Source organism: Lepidochelys kempii, chromosome 7 (genome assembly GCF_965140285.1).
Source record: "Lepidochelys kempii isolate rLepKem1 chromosome 7, rLepKem1.hap1, whole genome shotgun sequence".
Classification (NCBI taxonomy): Eukaryota; Metazoa; Chordata; order Testudines; family Cheloniidae; genus Lepidochelys; species Lepidochelys kempii.
Window position 1 is genome coordinate 101,925,849 of NC_136386.1, and position 16,712 is coordinate 101,942,560.

Genomic DNA, 16,712 nt, shown 5'->3' on the forward strand with positions numbered 1-16,712 from the left:
TCAGACCCTGCGTGTTTATAATGGACAGATTTTTTTTAATTCTCTAAACCAGCTGAGTTTTCTTTATGAGTGAATTGCCTTTGAGGTTTCTGTCTGAAAGCATCTCTCTTTTTTTAATCCTGTGTGTCAGACAGTAGCTACCGTATCTGTCAAACTATGGTCAGTATATTTTGCATTTAAGATTTTTTTATGTGGTTAAAGTCATTCATCGAATGTTTAGTGAGAGTTATCTAGATACTTATATGGTCCTCATCACTATAGTTTCTGAACAAATCAAGAGTTAAAGTAGTAACAAAAAGGAAAAAAAAAACACCTTATTTCCCGCCTCCACCCCATCCATGCCTTCTATTCATACATTATTTAGACACATGTCTAATCCAGACACATCTGTGCTGATATTCTATCCATTATATTCATTTTACCACTGCTCACTAACTTTGCTATAGTTAACCGTAGGCCAGTCTCTCTTTCATTGTATAGAGATTTCTCAGGCTTTTCACAGATATCACTAGTCGAGTCTAGCTGAATGGAATAATTTCATACCAATATAAGTCATTTTTCTCGAGGTACTGGAAAAAATTAATATATAATCTAACATTATTGTTTTAACAAATCCACAAAAGCAAGGCCAGTCAACTAAGAAACTAGAGTAATGGTTATGCATAGCCAGGTGCCAAACTATATGATTTTAGCTTTGTGTCTTTTCCAGACTATTAATGTAGTTTATGTTTACATGTGTTAACACAATATTTCAAGTTTTATGAAAATATTGTATTAAAAGCAATTTCCACATGGAACAATGCAAGGAACTCTTTCAGTGAAAATTCAGGGAACTTCATAGCCCATGTGCATTTGCACAAATCTATGTTTCTCAAATTCTTCCCAAACTCCAGTAAACAGGAATTTTGCATGACTCAATTCTCAGAACCCAACATTCATGGACCTTGATTGCTCAGTAACAATTCATTCATAAATAAAAAAAATACAAAACACAACTTTTTGTGTTTGAGGTCAAATATGACTTTTACACTTAGTAGAAGAATGCACAGATCCCTTTTAATGCTTACAAGTAGCCCTGAAAATCTTTCCAATGTAGTATATACAAAATCATTCCAGTTTCATATTAGTACTAGGAGATACAGAATAAACATGTCAAAGAACTGGAGACATTCCCTCCATAGTGTTGCAATGCTGGCATTTGTGGCAGTTTATAGATTTCATTATTTTAAAATATTTATCCATTCTTATTTTTAGAGAAAACATTTTCTCTATTTTTGTTCAAGTAAAATAATATAATTTGTTTCATGTCAGAACAACAAAAGAGAGACACGTTTTTAGCAGAACACTTCTCTTTTTAGAGTTAAGTATTATCATCATGATCATCATCAAGAACTACAATATTATGCTTGCTTATAATGCTAGAGTAAAAATAGTCTCCCTCTGTTAGTCGATGTACTGCTTCTTATCAAGGAGGTACTTGAAGAAGCATATAACTGCAATTGTCTGTTATCAGGCTATTAAATTCTGTCAAACTCAGATCCTAAGACTGGTACTGGTAATGAAATGCAGTGTGACAAAGTTGCCTACCACAAGATTAAGACGCAGCGTGCAAGTGTAGTGGCAAAGGAGGGATTTAGGGATGGGAGTATAAATTTATTTGGGAGGGTGACTGTTTAATTCTATCCACTTCCCTTGCACCCAAAGAAAGTTACCTGGCAAAGTAAATAAGACAAAAACTGGACTGCCAACTTGATTTCAGTCTACTTTTATTTCTTTGCCCACTTTGATTTATTTCATTGTCTCTTCAATTTTTGCTCTTCTTGTCCCAGAGCTGTAGTATATAGAGGCTAATCTCAATCAAAACCAACAGGCCATTGCAGGCTATCAGATAGTACCATAACAACAAGTATGATCTAGATATACCAATAAACATGTGGTAGCTCAGTGAAGTGGCTTATGTCACTCTTGAATACCTTATTTTCTTTATCTTTCATCACCAATCCTTTTGTTACTCATGAAACAATCAATCACATTACTGCACATATTCTGTTGTTTCTCTCACTCTCTCCTAGTTACAGAGTAGTAGCCGTGTTAGTCTGTATCAGCAAAAAGAACGAGGAGTACTTGTGGCACCTTAGAGACTAACAAATTTATTTGAGCATAAGCTTTCGGGGACTAAAACCCACTTCATCGGACGCACGCAGTGGAAAATACAGTAGGAATTTTCTCTCCTAGCTAATGAACAACAGGATAATTTACTATGCCATTCCCCTCCTCATTTCAGGGATAAGGGTTGAAAAGGCAAACATTGGTGAGAATTCTTTTTGGGGTGAGAAAAGTCTGTGAAGCAGGGTGGATAGATTTAAATCAAAGCAATTTAAGTTACCATTTTAAATAATGATTTATATCAGCAAGTAGAAAAAGTTAATTTAAATAATCATTTTAATTGGGTTTTGTATTTGTACTTTTCCTAAAGAAAAGTTATTTTCCTAAATAAAGGTTGCTTCTCATTGGTTGGTAACCATCAAAACCTGATGATTTACAACTAAAAGATAGCCTCCTTTTTTTGCCAACCAGGAGGATACTCTACATCAATGCACATTTATTGAAGAAATTACATAATCTGAAAAAAATGTAAGTTAAGCTTTTACATTTTTATTATATTAGAAAATAGTGAATGATGCATTTTGTATTTAGATGGTTGATTTTTTTATTTGCATTTTGTGTCAAGCTCTATTTGGATGGAAATTCAAATTCAATTCAGTACACAAAATAGCATTTTAAGGTTTATTTTAAATTTATAATTACATAAAACGTTACCTTAAATGTGCTGGATACATAATAAAAAAAGTTTATCAAAACATGATTTGCATTAAAAACTAATTGATTAATTAAACAAAGGAAGTATTGACTGTAGTAGTGAATTGAATGGATTGTTTCTGGTCACCATGTTCTACAAGATGTTAGAACTAGTAGATCTAGTCCTCTCACACCTAGTTTTCATTCATAGATGGGAAGAAGAAAACAAGCTTTCCTGCTTTTCAATTACCAATTAGTTTCTTAACTTTGAATGAACTGATCATTGAACAAAACTCTTTGAATAAACTGAAATAAGGAAAAAGTTCCCTCTGTATCTACAGAAGATACTACTGCTGTCAAAAGCTGGTTTAGCATGTCAGCAAACTCTTGTGCCAGGTGCTTATCCAGTGACTTCGTCCAGTTCAGTGGTATGACTTTCTTTAAAACTTGGCAGCTAACGCGTACTGTTTAATATTACTGTTTGTATTTAATATAAATGATTATAAGTCCAGGCCTTAACATAGGTTGTTAATTTCAAATTTAATTTTAAAAAAATAAACCTGTATTTAATTTAAATAAAATAATCCAATTAAAAAAAACAGTTTTTCTTAAATCATCTATTTTTATCCAGCTTGGTTAAAAGCTACACTTCCACCCTGTCCCCGATCCAAGGGGAGAAGAGAACAAACATTTGCAACATCCCCACTTACAATTAGTAAGAAAAGAGTAGGTTGGAGAAAAATGATGCCTATTGTGTTCAGACCATCTTTTGCAAGAGCCCACACAAAGTATTAAAATGCAGACATAGAAGCATGATGAGAGAGATTGCAGATTCAATTTTATGGAAGTACTATAACCTGGCCAATAAGGGAACTGTGCAATCTCTCTCTCTCTCACACACACACTTTAATTTTGCACCTTCAAGTCCTTCAGAGAACAGGTCAGGAATGAACTGAAAATCTGTACAAGCTTGAAAGCTTGTCTCTCTCACCACAGAAGTTGATCCAATAAAAGATATTCCCCCACCCACCTTGTCAATCAAAAACCAAGTCAGTTAAGATTAAAGGTCTCCTTTTCCCTAAGAATAAGACCATTTTTGCACAACACTTTATTATCAACTGACCCCCAACAGGAACACAATTACAATGAAGGCAGCACTGTTTTGCTGATATCAAGGTCTAGAATAGTTCATTTTCAGCAGTTTTCCCAACAGGAGATCAATTTTAAGAAGCAATTACCATTAATGCAATTATCTGAGTGTGCTCCCTAATGGGTTTCACATGTGTGTGACTGAGATAACACAATACCTTCTTTAAAGTGACTACAAGCCAATGAAAGTTGAACATGCTGAAGATATGTGCTGAACAATGCATTTGGTGAGTATTCAATAGTGGGCTCTAATATATAATTTAACAAAGAGCGTAACCCACATAGCAAAGTATAAAATTAAATACAACATGGTGGCAATATACCCTGGAAACACTGATTTCATCCACAAGATGAGTAATTTTTAATGCCAGCAGCATGTTACATGTGGTGTTCTCAGCCAGGTGTTGCAAGATTAAATAAAGGAAAATAGAGTACTCACCTGAAGAGAGAAGAAGCTATAGGCTGTAAGAAAAGAAAAAAGGGAGAGGTTAAAAAGTTGTCACTTGTTCTCCATTTTCAAAACTTTATTATTTTACAATGACAGTAATGTAGAGCTAGAAAGTTGTCCAACACAAGGCTCTAACTCTGGTTTTAAAACTTTATGGCCCAAAACATCAGCTTATTAGTACTGTAGTAGAGCCAAGAAACAGCAATGAGAAATAGGGCCCCATTGTGCAGAGCAATGAACAAACATAGTAAAATACAGTCCCTGACCCACAGAGATTACAATATATATTTAAAAGACATAACAAGTGGGTGTAACAAACTGAGGGAATTGTAGGATGGAGGATGAGAATACCTGACTAGCTGTGTGTAAAAGGAGCAGAATCAATTCTTTTTATATATAAATAAGGAAAGATGAAAGGATATCAATAATACAACCTACTTCATGCAAAATGCCTATACTTAAAACATCTTTAGTTGCTAAAGAGCCAGTATCTGTCCTATGCATCTCCAGAGAAAACAAGTGTGAGCTGTTTGTACATGGAGAGGAATCTTCCAAATCTATGCCTGTGAATTATTTAGGTTTCTACATTACATATTTATACAGAGCAGGAACAAGATTTTGCCTGTAAACGTTTGTGACTTTTGCGTACAGAAATTCAGGACGAACTGGTTGCAGTCTGATTTCTTTGTATGCCAAGTAGTAGTACCAATGAAGATGCCAAAAATGTCCCTCTAGTAAGAGGATTACATCTCTTCTGACTGGCCCTTTTCTTCTTCTGAAGGAATGCTGAAAGGAGCAATTCATACATCACCTGGCTCCAAGGTGTCTCAAACATACCCAGGGATTTCCTTTTTCATGTAACAGCAATACACAATCTAAAAGTTTTTCCTGTCTTCAGACAATTGAATACAGCTGGCACTGAACCCTCCTCTTCCTTATAGCTTCTTTTAGTGCCTAGTCAAGGAGCTCTATGAAATACTTTTTGAACAGTAGAGAAATTTGCTATCTCTAAGGTGCCACTAGTACTCCTTTTCTTTTTGCAAATACAGACTAACACAGCTGCTACTCTGAAATGTAGTTCACATTCCGCTAGAAAATAGAGCACAAAAAGGGGGCAGAAGGCAGAACAAAGACTGAGATGAATCCAGAGCAACAGAAATGTTTGCCAGTTTATCAGAGCTACACTTTATTCCAAGGGATCCAGAAGCAATTTATCCATTCCTGGTGGGTGAATTAGAAGGTGAATAAGTAGTCTGCAGAATACTGCTTTATACAATCATTACTGCAGCTGATTTTGCTGCACATCAAAAAGAAATGGAAATAACTAATTCTAATTCTGCATTATAAAGATTAACAGGCCACAAATCCTTCCAATAGCCCACTGAATTCAATAAACCTAATTATTTTTCCTGTACATTCTGCACAATACCATCCTGCCATGTGCATTTGCTCTCCTTTCCTACTATGCTCTTAACTTCTGCCACCGCATGAAACCCTTCAGCCACTATCCTCCAATTTGTGAATGTGACCTACCAGCATAAATAAGTGGAGAGAATTTTGCTCCCATAACTATTTGCACTCACAATTTAACTTAACTATATATATGGTCAAAATTTTTCAAATGAAATATTTGATTGAAATGTTGAAAATGGTATTTATTCAAAAGCAAAAAACTTTTCATTAAAGTGATGACTTCACAAAAAAAAATTTTTTGCAAATAAACTATCTCCTCCTCCCCCCCCAAAAAAAAACCAACTGAAATTTAACCAATTTTTTTTTTTTAAAATAGCTGCTTATTTTTTCCAATATTCCAAAATATTTCTGTAACCATTTCATGCAAAAATTAAACAAAATTCTTCAAGAAATCTAAAAAAACAGTCCACTTTGAACTTAAGATGATTTCAAGTGTTTTTGCTAAAATTGTTTATTTTTCAATCAACTCTACCTCAATTGCACATGCAAACAGTTAAAGGTGCCAAACTACCCATCTTACTGCAATGAAGTGTTATGAGTATGTCTGTGCTGAAGAAGTGATGAATGCTCTTTGAAATCATGACAGTGTTATTGTATCCATGTTGATCCCAGGATATTAGAGAGACAAGGCGGGTGAGGTAATATGTTATATATTGGATCGAGAGACAGACTTTCAAGTTTACACAGCGCTCTACTGCAGGTCTCTGTAAGCTCAAAAGCTTGTGTCTCTCACCAACAGAAGTTGGTCGAATAAAAGAAATTACTAACACCACTTCTAACTACCTCAACTGTAATGATAGACAAGGTGGGTGAGGCAAAGTTTGACTGAGGCACACTCTGTGTAACAGCTAAGTATTAATTAGTTTCATACAGGAAGGGGGTTAAGGCAAGTACGTGTTTAAGACCTGCAGCATGTGTTTGCAGGCCTATAATACATCATATTTAAACATTTAATAAAGAGAAGCAAATTGAGCGAAAATAGGCCACATACAGCATACTGTTTAGAAAAGACTGAATGCATCCGATGAAGTGAGCTGTAGCTCATAAAAGCTTATGCTCAAATAAATTTGTTCGTCTCTAAGGTGCCACAAGTACTCCTTTTCTTTTTGCGAATACAGACTAACACGGCTGCTACTCTGAAACCTGTTTAGAAAAGGGTTACTAAGAACATGAATATGAAAGTCATGGTCCCATATTCTTCCCTTCTCTAAGGCAAGTGGGGTAGGGGGGAGGAGAGGAGAGAGAATACGAGTAGCAACTACTCGGGAGAGCACAGGAGGAGCAGCAGCCTGGTTTCCATGTCTCATCTCTTCCAAAGAAGCCCCTCTGCCTATACCCCTGAAGTCACAGATTCTAAGGGGCACAGCACAGAACTTGAAGACCAGGGGCAGGGCTGGAACAAAAAGGTGTCCATAAGCCATCTTTCCACCCTCCCAGTCCTGGGCTGCTCCTGGGACAGGAGAGCCCCAGTGTAACTTACACAACCCTAGGGTCCTGTCTAAATTACAGCAGCATCCTCAGGCTGCCTTTTGGGCCTGTTGCTGCTTTGTCTCATCTCCAAGGCCCCAACATCCCCCTGCACTCAAGCCCTGTTCCCAGCACTCTCTGGCTGGTGAGGAGACAGTATCACAGTTGTTTCATGCATTGCCTGATCTGAGGAAGTCTCCCCAGCTGGATACAGTGCATTTATAGGCTTATTTGGCCCTTTTACACATTGTACCATAACTACGTCAATGGGCAGGAGAATCTCACCCACCAATCTGAAAGCCATAAGGACATGGGCAGCAGGTTGCATAGGCTGGGGGAGACTTTGCCTCCCTAAACAGCCAGGCGTGACCCTGTGCGCTGCTGTGACCACTCCCTGCGGCAGCGTGCGGCTCCAGTTTCCCAGTGCTCCACTGGGGCTGGGACCATGCGCCTTCCCCTGTTCAGAAGCTGGGGAGGATGCGGCCACCAGTCACCCACCTTCCCTGGGCTGGGAAGGCTGGGGCTGCGCCGTCGCCTGCCTTCCTGGCGTTCCGGGACTGGGGAGGCCGTGGCTGTCAGGCGCTCCTTTGGGGCTGGGTGGCTAGCTGCAGGACTGGGCCAGTGGCCACGGTGTGGGGGAGAGGCAGCTCTGGGCTCCAGCAGGAGGGAAAGGGGGGCTCAGCTCCAGCAGGAGGGGTGGGGCTGGAGGCTAGCCTTCCCCAGCTGGCGGTTCACGCGCTGCTCATGCACAAGGGACCATTATGACAATTCTGTCTGACCTCCTGCATAACTCAGGTAATAGAACTTAACCCAGTTATTACTATATCACCAGTCCTCCTCTACTTCCAGAGATCTCCCCCACCAAAGATAATACTAAACTTGTCCACATTATTTTCCAAGGTTTCTTGCCTTCTATGGACATTCAAAGATCAGCAGTGAGTTTTCTAGATATGCAAGGACATTTGGAGGCTTAAAGACTCAGACTCCCCTCCACCCCTCTTCCCAGCAGGGATTTCCCTACACCACCCCACCCACCCAAATTTCCCTCCCCGCATTACATGCAGTGTTGCCCATTTAGTCGGTTGGAAATTTGAATGGAAATTGAAACATTAATACACACTTTAAAAGCATATACAGTGTATGAGAAAATATTTTAACCTGAGAAAGCATAATGGGTTTGAAAATTATGAACAAAGACAAATTTCCTCATACAGCTGTTATGACAACGTTGGCACATTTGTTTCGACTATATTGGCCTACTTAATAAATTCTAATTATTATTTGTAAGCAAGGTCTGAATGATCTCTTCCCTGACAGCTAGTGATGAGCCAAGGGTGAGTGAAAAGGCTTCAGGACCAGATTGTATTTACATGAACACATCTACTCTGCCTAGGTATCCAACAGACAGAGCTGTGATACCCAAGTGATCAATTTTGGCTGGTGTTGGATTACAAATCACTTGAGTATTAAATGTGGGGGTCATGAAATGTTGTTATCCTTATTGTAAGAGTAAAGGGCAACAGAACTGTACTTAGCCTGACTGAATGAGGGGGTCTCCCTCAGTGCTTAATTTGTACTAGGGCTTGCCAGGGCTGAGCCCCGGCAGCTCTAGGCTTGACAGTTCATAGCCCTGGGACCTCTGGGCTTGCCACATCAGTTATGAAAATAACAAACTTGCTTGAGCCCCAGCACCTCTTTCATTACAAAGTAAGCACTGGTCGCCCTCAGCTGAACTGCACTCCTTAAGCAGGAGGTTTGGATGCCATATCCTAGTGGAGAGAGACAGAGAGAAAGAGGGTGGGGCACAGGTGTTTTGCTTGGTGGAGTGGGCTCTGCCTAAGAGTCACAGGCACTATTTGACCTGCGCCTCTCTCCTGTTCAGAGATAGAGCTGATTAGGCTCCATAGAGAGTCTTTTGGTTTGTTAAATGACCTCTAGAGCTGAAATCACTGATAATCAGGTTTAAGTGCTTGGACCTGCTGTGGGACAGTGTTTCTGCGGAAGAGACAGCCCAGCCTGCATTAGCAGCAAGGTTCCCCCACTGAGAGCTGAAATACCTGAGAGCTGGGTGGAACCTCGAGAGGCCGACTCACACAGGTCACAGTGGCAGGTGGCAGCAGAAGGTGATGGTGCAGGGCCATTGTGGACAGAGCAGTGGAATGAACGGTGGCACAATGAACAGCAGCAGCCAGAGCATTTGTTTGTTGGACTATGTTTTAGTGACTTTGCTCCAGAATACTGGACTTTTGACTGGGAAACATAAATATACATTTCCTAGTAGGCCAAGATTTTAAAAATGCATTATTTGCTACGGTCGTTGTCTCACATCATTGCTGTCTCGAGAGGTCATTATCTTGGGAGGTTTCTGTACTAAACTTTTTTATTATAATTAATTTTTATGTAAGAATGGCCATATTGGGACAGAACAATTGTCCATCTACCCCGGTATCCTGTTGTCCGACAGTGGCCAATGCCAGGTGCTTCAGAGGGAATGAACAGAACGAAGAATCATCCAGTGATCCATCCCCTGTCGTTCACTTCCAGCTTCTGGCAAAAAGAGGCTAGGGTCACTCAGAGCATGGTGTTGCATCCATACCCATCCTGGCTAATAGCCACTAACCTCCATGAACTTATCCAGTTCTTTTTGAACCCTGTTATAATTTTGGCCTTAACAGCATCCCTGGCAAGATGTTCCACAGGTGACTGTGCACTGTGTGAAGAAATACTTCCTTTGGTTTGTTTTAAACTTGCTGTCTATTAATTTAATTGGGTAATCCCTGGTTCTCGTGTTAAGCAAAGAGGTAAATAACACTTCCTTATTCATTTTCTCCACACCAGTCAAGATATTCTAGGCCTCTATCATATCCCCTTTTAATCGTCTCTTTTCCGAGCTGAAAAATCTCAGTCGTCTTAATTTCTCCTCACATGGAATCTGTTCCACACCCCTAATCATTTTTGTTGCCCTTCTAGGTACCTTTGCTGTCATAAATATAAAGGGAAGGGTAAACCCCTTTGAAATCCCTCCTGGCCAGGGGAAAGCTCCTCTCACCTGTAAAGGGTTAAGAAGCTAAAGGTAACCTCGCTGGCACCTGACCAAAATGACCAATGAGGAGACAAGATACTTTCAAAAGCTGGGAGGAGGGAGAGAAACAAAGGATCTGTGGGTCTGTCTATAGTCTGTCTTTGTCAGGGATAGACCAGGAATGGAGTCTTAGAACTTTTAGTAAGTAATCTAGCTAGGTACGTGTTAGATTATGATTTCTTTAAATGGCTGAGAAAAGAACTGTGCTGAATAGAATAACTATTTCTGTCTGTGTATCTTTTTTGTAACTTAAGGTTTTGCCTAGAGGGGTTCTCTATGTTTTTGAATCTAATTACCCTGTAAGGTATCTACCATCCTGATTTTACAGGGGGGATTTCTTTATTTCTATTTACTTCTATTTTTATTAAAAGTCTTCTTGTAAAAAACTGAATGCTTTTTCATTGTTCTCAGATCCAAGGGTTTGGGTCTGTGGTCACCTATGCAAATTGGTGAGGCTTTTTATCTAACATTTCCCAGGAAAGGGGGGGTGCAAGTGTTGGGAGGATTGTTCATTGTTCTTAAGATCCAAGGGTCTGGGTCTGTAGTCACCTAGGCAAATTGGTGAGGCTTTTTACCAAACCTTGTCCAGGAAGTGGGGTGCAAGGTTTTGGGAAGTATTTTGGGGGGAAAGACGTGTCCAAACAGCTCTTCCCCAGTAACCAGTATTAGTCTGGTGGTGGTAGCGGCCAATCCAAGGACAAAGGGTGGAATATTTTGTACCTTGGGGAAGTTTTGACCTAAGCTGGTAAAGATAAGCTTAGGAGGTTTTTCTATGCAGGTCCCCACATCTGTACCCTAGAGTTCAGAGTGGGGGAGGAACCTTGACATTTGCCAATTAAAATATATCTTTTTGAGATGGGGTGACCAGACCTGCAGGCAGTATTCAAGATGTGGGCATATCATGGATTTATATAATAAATGTGGAGGAGCTTGGTTTACCAGACTGATCAGCCAAGCCAATACTGACAACCTACATGAAAAGGCTGCAAAACACCATGCCTCTGGACTGCATCAACATGTAGAAAGGCTTAAACCAGTCGCTGTCAAAGCCAATTTTAGAAGAACTTAATAAGGCTGTAAAGAATGCTGGAGACACAACTCAGTTTATGTGAACCAACATGGCTGTGCATCATACTTTCTATTTAAGCAAGAGATACCACACACTACAAACTGGAGGCCACTGTTAAGTGCATTGTCACTTGTTTATCCTGAAGTTGGACACTGTCTCCGAACAAAACTGGCAAGTGCTTGCTATCTTTTGGCAAAAAATTCAGCTGTCTAGAAGCATGGGATGCAAAGTGAAAGACTCAGCAGTTGAAAGAGTGAAGAACTCTCTCATCACATTAAAAAAATGTGCATGCACGGCTGATGTATACACCAATTCAAATAGGCATCAAGTATTAAGTCATTGTGTATGTTATCTTGATGTCCGTGCCAGGCCAGTAGATGCATTCTAAAAATGAGGTTATAAAAGACACATCAGCTGCATCTGTGATATCTTAGAAGAGTTAAATGTTTGTAAATTGAACTGCAAACAGATGGCTGCTTGTGCATTTGATGGAGCTACAAACTTCTCTGGAAGACATAGTGGAGTACTAGCTTTGCTCATAGAAAAGTGTAACCCTAAACTCTCCTACACACACTACAGAGGCCATCTACTCCAGCTAGCACTAGTACAACCTGCAGAATCTTCAAAAGACATTAAAAAGCCATAAATTTAATTGCTTTGTTATACTCTTTTTTTCAGTAAGAGTCCAAAATGACTGAACAACTTGGAAACAAACAGAAGATACACTGGGACTGAAGTTCAAATTAGTCTACCCTGGGAAAACGTGCTGGCTTTCTCATGAGCGATTCTTGGCTGTTGTTTTAAAATTACTGGCTTTGGAAAGTATCTACCAGGATAGGACAGATCTAAGTAGAGAGGCTGGTGTACTACTTTTATTACTAAAGTTCAGAGAAGACTATCGTCATTTTCTGTCTTTTAAGTCTACCGTTGAAACCACTTGAGTCATTAAACAGTGCCATCCAGGCATCTGCTACACCAATAGTATATCTTTGTCCATCAATAGAAGCTACCCTGGGATCAATCACAGAGCTATCCTTTGAAAACATACTGGAAGAAGCGAAGACTTCAGTCCAGAAGTTGACTAATGAAAGCACATATATGGACTCCTTAAGAGAAGAGGACAAGAAGTGTTTGTTAAGCCAGCTGGAAAAATACACAGACTTGATTCTTACAAATCTACAATAGTGATTTCTGGATTCTACTCAACCTCTATGTAGCTTTTATAGATGGCTGTGTTATAAAACACCTACAGTTGAGTGGAAGTGAGGCACTACCAGCAATAGGTCTGCTATGTGATCAGGATAGAATAGAGAATTTTGAACACAGAATGGAATATCATACGACGAACGAAGGAAGATTTAACTTCAACTTCTTCTTTATCACTAGTGGTTCGACCCAATCTTTGTGCTATGTTTCCTGGGATGAAAGAAGTTGGAATTGTTACTCCCAGTCACAGCAGTTACAGTGAGCATTCTTTTTGCTCATTGAATAGAATTTTGTGTTCTGAAAGAAGTCACCTTCTGCCATGTGTCCTCATGAAGGACTAGAAGTAAAGGACACACAAGAAGACACCAAAGAGTTGTGCAAAATTACAACAAGAAACCAAGAAGGATGTACATGTAGTGCTTCAAAGTAGGCTTGAATAGCCAACTTTAATTTCTGTGAGGATTTTAAAACATGAGTTAAATCTAATAAAATGGTTGTGAAACATTTTTCAGTTTTTACTATGGTGCCATACAGCCCACCTTCGCCCTCACGGTCTCAACCCTCATCAGCCCTCAGCCCCCCTGTATATTCAAACTCCCTCACCCTCCCCCATTTTCAATTCCTGGGTAAAACACTGCTTCCCAGTCTACAGAGGTCAACATTTCACCCACTCAACAGAAAGATCTGAAGGAAACTATTAGAGTTTCCTGACTCCTACACAGGTGTTTCCTGCTTGGGGGATATGACATGACTTATGGTCAGTGAGACTACCATGCTTTATAAGGATTAAAGTTATTCTAGTGCAAAGGGCTAGAGGAGGCCCCATGCATCACTCCAACCCCAGTTAAGGATTTAAGTGAAATTTAAACCATATGCAAGTCGGTGTGGAGGCTCTACGGGGTGGAATTTCATTTTTAGCATTATTTAAGTTCCAATAAGAGATTTAGTATTCAAAGAGATAAATATTACCACCATTAATGTTTTAATCTGCAAATTCACAAACAAGACAGCTATTTAGTATTTTAAAATCCAAAAATGTTTAACAGGCAATTGCTAAAGATTAATACAAAAACTCTACTAACACACATTTCATTTTCTTCCCTAAAACATCTAACAAGAAACATTAATTTAATATAGGATTAAAAATGATTGAAGACTTAATCTTCTTTATATTCTTACCATAAGACATTTTAAATTAATTAACACATTAATTACCATACATTTAAAAAAACTCCAAAAAAAAAAAAAAACAGGTTTAGATATTCCCTAAGAGACAAACTGATCATCTTGAATTATACTCGCCACCTCTTGCCAACTTTCACACTTCAAAACTGACCACTCATTATACCAAAGCACTATTTGAGCTCCTGGTCCTACATTTCATGGTTAGAGTGGTTAGGCATGTTGCCAGTAGAATGCTTTTTAAACAAAAACTAATAAAATAAGAATCAACCAGTTAAAAAAATATAATAATGAACATTTTGTGCCAGGCCAGTGGTCATTCACATATTTCATTCTGACCACTCAAATATGCACTAATTTTTCAATTTCTGAAAAATTAAAAGTTAGAAACTGTAATGATGATTTTGTGTGCAATGATCTATCACAAAATATGGCATTTAATCTAATTTTTATATTCAGTCATTATTTTCCAAAATTTCTAGAAAAATAGGACATCCTTATTTTTTCTAGCTGAAAATATGTCCTTAATTATTTTGTCATGTTTTCTTGTGATACTATTCAATTACTGAAAATGGCGAACATCTTTCTGGAAACAAATATATATACTGAGTTATGAGGCAAAAGAAAAAGAAACAATTTTAAAAGTCAAGGCCATGCATGAAGGTTTGAATCCTCTAAAGCTAAAATGAATGGCTAAGCAAAGCATCTGAGGCATAACAGCTTTTTTGCTGGAGGAAAAACCAATTTATATCCCAGCTCACTGAACAATTTCTAGTCGAGTAAGTTTGCCTCAAAATGTTATTACATGATATAAAATTCATACATGCACAAAATATTATGTCTCTTTAAAATTATGAAATAGCACATGCTACTCTGAAACCAGTACATATATGTCCTGTTAGATAAAATATAATACAAGTTTCCATTATTTATGAAAGTATTCTATCCTTACAAGCTCAGACGGTATGAGATTTTGAAGGATTTCATGAGAATAAAAACAAACAATTACAAAAGTATCAAAAAGCTATAACTTTCAGGGTTGTACCATAACTATAGTAACAGTGCATATTCAGCAATGCAGTCCATATTCACTATGTAATAAATTCTCCTCTCAGTGTCCCTATTGTTACACTCAGATGTTGATTCTCTTTGATAAATGATTCCAAGTATCACTACTTAGGTTTTTTGTTTTTTTTACTGAATTAACCACATCAAGTAATATATACAAGTACAGTTTCCTGAAAAGTATTTTAGGTGAGCAGTAATACTGCATGGCTGAATCATCATCAAATGAGCAGAGAATGCAGAGCATTTCCCTGTTGTGTTAGGTCAAAATACAATGAGGAATAGATATCATGCACCTCTGATGTCACTGGTGACTGTTATAACACAATCAGCAGGCAATTCCATTTTGATTCTGGGCAGTTACAGAAATGATGAAAAAGAAATGTAATGAAACCATATTTCTGAATGATCTCTTGGGACGCAGATCGTCTCGGATACATGCTGACCATGCCAAGTCTCACAGTTTCACTGTTTACCATCCAGGCACTGGCAAAGCTGTTATTGTCTGTTAAGTCTAATAATCCATGACAGGATAAAAGTATGTCATGACCAGTCTGAAACAGGAAAGGAGTCACCCCTACCAAAGGCCCAAATCCACATTCCTTGTACAATACACACTCTCACCAGGCTCAGTGCGTGGTTTGGGGTGTGCAAAGAACACAACTGGGACCAAAATAACATCCAAGTCTGCCGCCACTTCCCTGGAAATCAGAAAAGAGAAATGCTCCAAGAGCCTCTGCCACGTTGGCAGGCCCTACTTGTTTCTTACCTTTTGACCATTTGCTACTGACTCACAATAGAACAGATGCCAACAGCTTAGGTCAGATGCACGCACGTACCTGGTAATCAACACTGTGCCTGGAATTAGTTTTATATGTTTGGGTACTGTTGACACTGCTTAACTCATTTACATATATCTTGACAACAGTAATTTAAAGGTTTTGGGATTGATTTTTTTTAATATAGCCTAGAGACAATTTTGGCTCATCCAAGCTTACATTTGTCCTTCAAGGATACTGTCAAGCACTTTTTCCCCCACCAGAAAGTCTATGATTTACATCTGCAGAGAAGGAATCAACCCCCAGTGTAAAGATGAAAAGAAACTGTTTGAAACCCTAAATATGCTTCAGACAAGTAATTATGGAGAATGAATTAGTTATCCACACAGTCATTAAGCAACCTCCACACTTGCATGAAAGAAATGAAATCATCTCGAGACAAAAAGGTCAGACTCCAAGGTCATAATAGAGGTAGTTGACTATCCTGTTAATTATCCTTAAACTATCCTCAGAAGTTGGTTGCAAGCATCAGGGGAAAGAGCTAGACCTCTGAAAATCCAACTCTCAATTTCTAGCTAAAAGAGAATGACTTGCAAAATGAGTCATCCTGATCAGAATCATTAGTTTCACAATATAGCACTGAAACTACATTCTAATTTATTTAGACTAACATCAAGGCAGAGTCACAAAGTGACTATTAAATTAGTAGAATTTACAAAGGGAAAAAAAAAACCCACAATTTCAGAGGAAAAAACCTGATCAACCACTTCACATCTAGTGATTTCCAGGTACATTTCCCCCCTTTCATGACTGTCACGTGTCTTCAAAGCATGATTGTAGCATCCTACCATCCAGAGGACAAAGTACTCTTCTCCTTGGAAAAAAAGAAGAACATGGCATCATCTCTGTATGTGATGCAACCATCTTTCCACTTCCATTTCGCCACAACTTCAGGATTTGGCCATGTTACTACCATTTACTGGATTCAGGAGA

At 38.6% G+C, this 16,712-nt stretch overlaps 1 protein-coding gene across 3 annotated transcripts in view; it reads right to left on the reverse strand.

Moving 5' to 3' along the window:
• Positions 1–16,712, reverse strand: part of PTPRE (protein tyrosine phosphatase receptor type E) — a 268,702-nt gene that overhangs the window by 199,251 nt on the left and 52,739 nt on the right. For all 3 annotated transcript variants that reach the window (XM_073354053.1, XM_073354051.1, XM_073354052.1), the window contains one exon: positions 4,388–4,410. The gene's annotated coding sequence lies outside the window, so the exon portion shown is untranslated. The remainder of the gene's footprint in view (positions 1–4,387; positions 4,411–16,712) is intronic.